We start from the raw sequence: 10085 nt of genomic DNA, 5'->3' as shown, positions 1-10085 counted from the left end.
ATATACAGCAGAGGACTACCTGGTTTGGCCTCAGTGAGAAGATGTACTTAATACTGGAGAGACTTGAGGCCCCAGGGTGTGGGGAGGTCTGGTGGGGGTCAGGACATCCTTTTGGAGACAAGGGGAAGGAGGAATGGGATGTGGAACTGTGGGAGAGCAGACAGGGAGAGGGGTCACAACTTGACTGTAAAAAAATAAAAAGTAATAAAAATATAGAAACAGCAACCACCACCACAACAACAGGTGACATTAGTATGTATTAATGAACTACTTTGTTGACAAGCACAAGGACTTCACAGGAGATGCATTAGAACTTGGTCTCATTTACATATTCAGAGTATGATGCAATTAATTATTCTCAATGGGAGCTACTCATTTTAGACTCTATTTTTTCAAAGGCAGTGTAATCTCTCAAGGAAAATCAGTCCTTCAGAGATGGATTTGTTCTTCCAGTTTTTGTTTAGAAACCCCTGTAGCAAAGGTAAGCAAGTTGTCTCTCTCCATGTGTGTCAGGATAAATATTCAAATGTGCTCCACATGTGTACCGTTGCCTACAGAGGCCACAGTAAGGAGTCACATCTCCTGGAACTGGAGTTCCACCACACGTACCATTTTTTTTTAAAGATTATTCTCTGGCCACATGTCTTGATATTTGTAATATAGTTTGCTTGATTTCACTCATCAGACTTTAAACTCCATAATCAAGTGAATTCTGTTTTGTGGTTGTGACTGCATTTTCTAAGTTTAAGACAGTTACCTCAGTGATCTTAAAACATGACATAATGGTCGAATAAAAGATTTCAATGAGGAAAAAAAAAGGGGGGTTTTAGATCTTTTGCACCTAAAATGAGAATGTTCTCTGTGGACTTTTCCATGTCACGTGACTTGTTGAAAAACAAAATCTAGAGAAGCAACTATAAGTAGGAAGGAGTCGTGATACAATGCTTATGTTCAATAAAATATGCACAATATCCCTTCTTTTAGGAAACTGTAGTGTATTTACTACTGAAGAACAAATACCTTTCTGCACCATCAGATGATATAGCTAACTTCAGTGCTTACATGTGATGGGGATATACATTCTACTTTAGTGTAAAGAAGAAGTAAGGGATTATATTGTCAGAATGGAATCAGCTCTTGGGGTACAGAAGGCTTCTATTATCAGGTGTACTTCTGTCAAACCAAATGTGAAGAAATTATGAGTCAGGAAAACTTGACATGTATTTTCTAAATATATTTTAGTATATTATATGATTAATATTTAGATTATATAGGAATTCATAAAGTATGTGAGATATGTAATTCTATTCTGAATAAGTAAAAGAAAAAGGCAATATATTGATTGATTTGGGTTGAGTTATTAGACAAATAAGTACTTACTGCAGAGAGATACCACACTAAAGGATTTTGATGAAGCTATCAGTATTTCCAAACATGAAGATTTCATTTCTGACAACCTGCAAGTGTTTGCATTATATGTATATCTCATTTGAATATGTTTTAGTAAAGACTGTGTATCTATTTAATTAGTAAATAATTAATAATAGTCAATATATTTATAACATAAATGAAAAATCTCTTTACCCAATAGATATTTTTTTAAAATTTTAAAGTGCAGGAGTTTTCATAAATACCTATTTCCTTGGTCCTTTGCTGCTTAAACATGTAATGCTGAATATAAGATTGAGCCTAATTTTAATATATTTGCAAAGTTAAAAAACTTGTAAAGATTACTAAAGCATAAAATGAAAACAAGATTCCCTAAGTAGTTTACAATTATTCATCTCATCTATGTTTCCCTTTACATCCTCTATTTCAGCTTTCCTTGAAATTTAACTGTAGTGTCTAGACGCTTCTTGATTATCTTCCACTATTAATGTGTGTTTTGAGCTTTAGTAATGTTTCTTTTACAAATGTGGGTACTCTAGCATTTGGGGCATAGATATTCAGAATTTAGAGTTCATCTTGGTGTATTTTTCCTTTAATAGGTATGAAATATCCTTTGCCAAATCGCTTCCTAACTTTTGGTTGAAAGAGCAATGATTGTTAGTTCCTGTTATTTTTGTTGCTAGTGGTGGTATTAGGTTTGTGTGGTTCTCTTCTTTTGGGTTGGTTGCGAAAGGATTAATTTCTTGTTTTTTCTTGTATGTACTTTCCATCTTTGTGTTGGAGTTTTCCTTGTACTATCCTCTGTAGGCTGGGCTGGTGGATGTTGTTGAAATTTGGTTTTGACATGGAATATCTTGGTTTCTCCATCTCTGGTGATTAGGAGTTTTGCTGGGTATAGTATACCGGGTTGGCATTTGTGTTCTCTTAGTTTCTGCATGACATCTGCACAGGATCTTCTAGCTTTCATAGTCTCTGGTGAGAAGTCTGGTGCAATTCTGATAAGTCTGCCTTTATATGTTACTTGACCTTTTTCCCTTACAACTTTTAATATTTTTTCTTTGTTCTACACATTTTGTGTTTTGATTATTATGTGATGGGAGGAATTTCTTTTCTGGTTGAATCTATTTGGTATTCTGTAGGCTTCTTATATTTTTATAGCCATCTCTTTCTTTAGGTTAAGAACGTTTTCTTCTATGATTTTGTTGATGATGTTCCTTTTCGTTGGGAATCTCTTCTCTCTTCTATTCCTATTTTTTTAAGTTTTGTTCTTTTCATTGTATCCTGAATTCTCTGGATGTCTTGGGTTAGGACCCTTTTCACTTTGTATTTTCTTTAACTGTTGTGTCAATATCTTCTATGGTATCTTCTATGGCCGAGATTCTCTCTTCTATCTCTTCTATTCTGTTGGTGATCCTTCGATGTGTAACTCCTGATCTCCTTCTTAGGTTTTCCATCTCCAGGCAACTTTCTTTGTGATTTCTTTATTGTTTCTATTTTCAATTTTAGATTCTGGATGGTTTTGTTTAATTCCTTCACCTGTTTGATTATGTTTTCCTGTATTTCTTTAAAAGATTTATGTGTTTCCTCTTTAAGAAGCTTCCACCTGTTTATCTGTATTCTCTTGTATATCTTTAAGGGACTTATTTATGTCCTTCATAAGATCTACTATCATCTTTATGAGATGGGATTTTAGGTCGGAGCCTTGATTTGCAGGTGCATTAGAGTATCCAGGGCTTTGCTGTGGTGGGAGAACTGGGTTAGTTCTAGTGTCAGTGGTTTCTATTGCTTATGTTCTTATGCTTGCCCCTCATAATCTGTCTACCTCAGGTTTTAATAACTGGCCTTGCTGTCTATTACTGGATCATGTCCCTTCTGTGAGCTGAGTTGTGATGGACCTCCTGGGAGTCAAGCTTTTTCTGGGTGTATGAGGTAGTCTGGCAAGACAGCTGTGCCCCAGGCTGAGGTGTGGACCAAAAAGAAGATCTGCTTCATTTAGTTATACAGGCACCTATTTTTTATGACTGTACATGTTATCATTTGTATTGTTGAACATAACATAGTAAAAGTATGCACCCCAGGAAAGGTGTTATTAAAACATTGCTAAACATTATCATGAGGTATACCTAATGCTCTTTCACTCTGTTAAAAAGGAAAATTGCCAACAATCAGAAGTGTATTAAAGACAGATTACCATCAATTGAACATTTCATTTTGATTTAGTCAATATTGAAATAGCACTGGAAAAATACTTTCCTCTTTACTTGATCCCATTTTTGGCATGAGGTCATTGCTATGTGTGCCCTAAAATTATCTTTGATACAATGCTGGATGGGCTTTTAAAATTCCAGGCCCATGTCTGCCACATCCAATGCATTTAAGACATGCTGTGTTTATTTTTGAATGTTCTACATGTTGTGAACAATCAGCTCTAAAAGCCTACTATGATCAAATGAGAGTGCAGTTTCTCAAGTTGCAGTTCAGTTCGAAAGCCAAACCCTTAAGAGTGTTTCTTGACTACCACTGAGCATGTTAATATTTATAAGACTTCTGCCAAAGAAAATCACTAGAACATTTTGGAGACTGTTAAAGTAAATTGAAAAGGAAAAGTGTAAGGAGGGAATTACAAGAAGGCAGAGATTCTGGATCAGTGGCCACCTTCAGCAGAGCTAAGCTCATCTCAAGATGTCACACCATTAAACAAAGAGCAGCAGTGTGTAACAATTTCTAGAGAACTAAAGGAAGGGAAGGGTTTTGGATTTTGGCAATTGGCTCACAGTCATTCCTAAGTAGACATACTTAGGACTTTAAGAAGAATAGTGATTAGAAATAGACTGCTTAATGCAACAGATGCTGCAGAGAGATTTAATGTCAATCATATTTAATATCATGAAGAGTATATTCATAAAAGTAAAATGCCTTTGTCAGTATAGTAGCTATACATGCCTATACATATCTGCATTTCAATTATATACACACATATGTAGGATATGTATATTTGCATATATATATACATTATATATTTATTTAAATATTTTACCTCTAAAACAAAATGTCAACAACTTTCACAATTCCCTTAAGCCCTCTGACTTGTGTGGAGACTATTAAGCAAAAATCTTGGTGAATTCTTAAATATACCTTTCCATTCTAACAAAGAATATGATGTCACTGTAGTTTAGTTAATGTGACCATCTCAGTAAAAAGACGCCAGCAGAACATTCTAGAGCATGCTGTTTAATATATTTGCAAAAGAAATAGGGCAATTATACATTCTTAATAAAAATGAAGCAAATATAGCTAGAAACCCACAATTTTCCCGAGCACAAAGTATGTATAATCTTATGTAAGTATAGTGAGTCCTGTAGAACACAGACCAGAGCTTTCTTCTCCATGATGAAGTTGTCATAGCCTTGTCTCAAGGGAATTGACAGTCTACATAATTTGTCTAAGAGTAAAATGAAAAAATTGTCAATTCTGGAGAGAGTTAATGAAGGAGGACATTTGCTTGTGCACATGTATTTCTGTGTGTATGTATGTGTTTGTACTTTAAATACATGCATATATTGATGGAAACCTAGTTTGTTTATACTGTTTGTTTACATTGAATAAAACTGCTACGGATATTGATGGAGAAATATCTATTCAAGTCTCTACTATTATGTATACATATAAGTTTGTTCATCTGTAAATAACCTACATGTTATAGAAGCATAATGGTTGTCTACTAAATAATTTTGTTTCATAGTGTGATTCTGTTTAGATTTTTGAAAAACAGTTATACTCAGATGGTTTACATTATCCAAAATAATCCATAGTTTTTTCACCCTTTAAAGCTCTCTGTGTGTGTGTGTGTGTGTATCTGTCTCTGTCTCTCTCTCCACACACACACACACACCACAGGGAGAGGGAAAGTGAGAGAGAGAGAGAGTGAGAGAGAGAGAGAGAGAGAGGCTGAGAGAGAGAGAGAGTCCCTTCCACTCCTCTTTATTCAGATCGCCTTTAGCAGGGGAGAGTCATTATGAAGCCCATTAATCTTCATTTTTCACAGCAAGATTCATTTTCTAGGAATGGAAGATGCAGAAATGGAACCACACAGCACTTCGTCAGCAGCCAGGATTTCTGAATGTGATGCCGGGTGAAAATTAAACACCAGAGACCAGACAGCAGCTCTAATAACTCAGTAATTTCTAAATAAATAGACGGAGATTGATGGGACTGAAAACAGTTTTCTCTAACAAGGCAAAGCATGCAGGGTAGTGGTATTAGCCTCAGATATGCTCTGCATAAGACGTTAGAATTCCTACAAGTTCCTCATTTTCCCATCAGTGGATTTACGTTCTCTATCAGTCAAATGGTAGTTAATTATCATATTTCAAGGAGCAGCTCATTAATTCATTAACTAAAAATAACTAGATAGTTATGGAGAAAAATAACACATAATAAAAGATAACTCCAACAGTTCTGCCAATGTAAAACTGCCCTTCGATTGCCTCAAAGTTTTAAGTGATGTTTTCATTGTAAGAGTTCATACCAGTTGTTAATTTCACCTTCAAGAATTAAAGAAAAGAAGGGCTTTGCCAGGGAACAATGTCAAACTGCACCGCAGGGAAAAGCCTTCTCAGTGCATGTGATAAATTTTGTTGGGCAGCTATGTAGACAAACAAAGAAGATGAGAAGCTGGCAGATAAGGACAGAAAGTGTTAGAGAGAAGACAGGATGAGGACTTGTGGAAAGTAAGTCACAAGAAAGAAAGAAAAACCCTGAAGGATTGTTCTTGTTATCAAAGCTAAATATGCCCCTAAGTACATATTGCATATGTCTATGTAATTGGATATGCATACATATGTAATTACACATTAAATATATCCATTTATAATATATAACATGGATGTATTTACATATGTATAATTCTATATGTATACAAAGTAAACATATATATGAAAATAAATATATATTGATATGCACAGGTAAATCTTATAAACTTAAACGCAATGATTGAGAGGTTACTTTATTTCTAAATGTTTTGATGTTAACTAAAATCTGTTACATCCATAATGATTTAAAAATGATTGTCCAAACCCAATATTAATTTACAGAAAACTTGATTTATATTCCAAAATCCTTAATGCTGTGTTCATTTCTTCATGACATTCTTTTTAAATACAGATACAATTTCAACTAATTTACTTTACTTACATTTATAGGACAATGTTCTATATGTTTATAAGAGGAGATTATTTTCAAAGAAGGGACTAAAATTTACTACATACTTATTTACAAAATCCCAAATGGTTCCTACCTCATCAGTTCATGTTAAGGTCTGTGATAAGTCTTGCATTGTACTTGTATGATGATATAGCCATTTGAATTAGACATTAAATAGTACATAGTTTCTTTGGGTTGACTTGAACATACAGGAGAAAAAGCAATAAATTGTGCTCTTAGAGATATATAAAATGGAAGTTAATGTAGCATCTGACAAATCAACTAGGAACATACAGAGGAAAGAGCACAAGAATATATTAAACTTAGATATTCTGGGGTGGAAAGGGTTCTACCCCATGTTCCTTTCTATTTCCCTATGAGAAAAAGAAATATTCCAGACTTGGGATAGTATGCTGAACTCTGCTGTTCACATATTGTGGGGAAATTTGTATTACTAAAGAAATGAGACTTTAGGTGACTATGTATCTGAGCACATGAAAGAAAGGATGGGGAGAGAAGGAAATGACTGGAAGAGCATATGCAACGTAATGATGGAATGTGGACAGGCATCCAGTCGGGTCAGAAGGGGATATACTTGGTTTTGTTTGTTGTCTGAAGGAAGGCTGTTTTCATATGTAACAGTGATGTGGGGTAATATATTCACATTAACTTGTAATAATAGTAATATTGAACATAGGTAACAGAAAAGAAAAAATGGGATAGGATGTAACATTTTAAAATTGAGCATTTTCTTATACATAAAAATGATTTTTTTCAGAGAGAATTGGATTGAAATTTTTTTTTCCGAGATGCATTCAGATCAAGTGACAAGATAAAATCATGATCAGGTTTTACACTGTTCTTTTAAATTAAATCACAATACTTATAAAATAATATAAATAGGAACACAGAATCATATGCCACCATAATTTAATATAAACCCTATTTTCTTCCTTTTTTACTTTATTGAAAATAGAATCTTTTCTCATATAATATATTCTGATTATAGTTTCTCCTCCCTCTGCTTCTCCCAGTTTCTCCCCACCACCCCTTCTTTCTGGATCCACTTCCTTTCTGATCCTTATTAGTAAAGAGCAGGTTTCTAAGAGATAACAACCAAACATGACAAAATTAAATGTAATAAGATGATATAAAAGCATGTCAAAATTGGACACAGAAATTTAACTGGAGGAGGCACAAAAGTCAGATACCCATTTATTCTCAATCAGTAGTCCCATAAAAGTACTAGGCTAATAGCTATAATACATATGCTGAGAATCTGCTACAGACTCATATAGTCTGTATTTGGTGCTTCAATCTCTGTGAGTTCATATACGCCTGGCTTGGTTGAGTCTGATGGCTTTTTTTCTGATGTTTTTCATCTTCCTTGGCTCCTAAAATCATTTTGCCTCCTCTTCTGAGTGACTGCCTGAGCTCTGAGGTGGGAGGGATTTGGTGGTGACCTCTAATTTAGATGTTAGCATAATGTCTGGCTCTGACTTTCTGCATCTGTTTCCATTTGCTGCCTGAGTTCTCTTGGGTGGTGACTGTATAAGATACAGATGTATATATAACAGAATATCATTAAGAATTATTTTATTGATTTTATTTTGACCAGTAGTTTGGTTTTACCCTAGATCTGAGGTACCTACTCTAAAGTTATTGGCTATACAAACAGCATTGCATGGAATGAGTAGAGGGACTCCTCCCTATGAGGTCCCATTTATCAATTGTCCATCTTTGCCCATGCTGTTGGATTTGTGAAATAGCCACTTATGCCAACGCATTCAAGACTATTTCCTATTTTGACTTCTACCAATATGTATGTATGGTTTACATTGAGGTCTTTGATTCACTTAAAATTCATTTTTTTTCAGAAAGATAAATATGGATCTATTTGCATTTTTCTATATGCAGAAATCCAGTTAGTCCAGCACCATTTGTTGAAGATGCTTTCTTTTTGTATTGTATAATTTTGGCTTCTTTGTTAAAAATTAGGGGTCGAAAGGTGTGAGAATTTATGGTTGGGTTTTTAATTCCATTCCATTGATCATCCTGTCTGTTTTTATGCCAATAATGTGCAGAATTTTAGTACTATAGCTCTGTAGTAAAGCTTAAAATTAGCGATGGTGATACCGCTAGGAAGTTCTTTTACTGTTACAGATATTTTTTTGTTATTATGGTCTTTTTTGTTATTCCTTATACAGTTGAGAGTTGTTTTTTCAAGGGCTTTAAATTTTTGTGTTGGAAATTTGGTGAAAATTTCATTGAATCTGTGGCTTGTTTTTGGTAGGAGTGTGGCCATTTTACTATGTTACTGCTACCAATCCATGAGCATGGGAGATTTTTTCTGTCTTCTGATATATTTTTTTCAATTTCTTTTTTTAAAGATTTGAAGTTTTTAATCATATAAAGCTATTATTTGCTTGGATAAAATTATCCCAAGAAATTATGTATTATTTGTGGTTATTATGAACGATGTTATTTTCCTCATTCCTTTCTAAGCACACTTATCATTTATATATACGAGGGTTTCTGATTTTTTTAGTTAATCTTGTATGCATAAACTTTACTGAAAGAGTTTATCACCTATAGAAATTCCCTAGTGAAAATTTTAGGGTAATTTATGCATACTATCATGTCATCTAGAAATAATCATACTTTGACTTTTCATTTTTCAGTTTTATCATCTCGATCTTCTTAAGATGTCTTATAGCTGTAGCTGAAACTTCAAGTCCTATCTGTAATACATATGGAGGAATGGACAGCACAGTCTTCTTATAGATTTAAATAGAAGTTCTTAGTGTTTCATATGTCCCTTGTATCACTAATCTCTCTAAGATTTTTATCATCAAGGGTTATTGGATTTTGTTAAAGGCTTTTTTAAATTTTGCATTTGATGAGATGATAATTTTTCAACTTACATTGTTTATATGGTAGATTATATTTACTGATTTCTGTGTATCGAACCATCCCTGAATCTCTGGGATGAAGCCTCTTTGATTATGGTGACTTATTTTTTTTTTCTTTGATGAGTTGATGGATTGATTTGCAATATTTTATTGAGTAATTTTTAAAGCTATATGCATTAAGGAAATTGATCTGTAATTCATTTCTTGAGTCTTTGTATGGCTTAAGTATTTGGGTAACTAAAGTCTCATAAAATATTGGGAAATGTTTCTTCTGTATTTTTGTGAACTAATTTGAGGAACATTGTTCTTTGAACATCTATTAGAATTCTGGACTAAAATCATTTGGCTCTGGACTTTTTGATTGGGAGTTTTTTAATTAGTTCTATTTCACTAGGTATTACAGGTCTATTTAGTTTTTTTTATCTGATCTTTATTTAAATTTGGTAAGTTGTACCTATTAAGAAAAGCATCAACTTCTTTTAATTATGTTCTTAATGACTTTTTGGACCTCTTGGTGTCTGTTGCTAAGTCTCCCTTTTTCTTTCTGGTTTTGCTAATTTGCATATTCTGTTTATCTGTCTG

The sequence above is a fragment of the Mastomys coucha genome, unplaced genomic scaffold (assembly GCF_008632895.1).
Source record: "Mastomys coucha isolate ucsf_1 unplaced genomic scaffold, UCSF_Mcou_1 pScaffold5, whole genome shotgun sequence".
Classification (NCBI taxonomy): domain Eukaryota; kingdom Metazoa; phylum Chordata; class Mammalia; order Rodentia; family Muridae; genus Mastomys; species Mastomys coucha.
The sequence above is the reverse complement of the archived record's forward strand: the minus strand, read 5'-3'. Positions refer to the sequence as shown.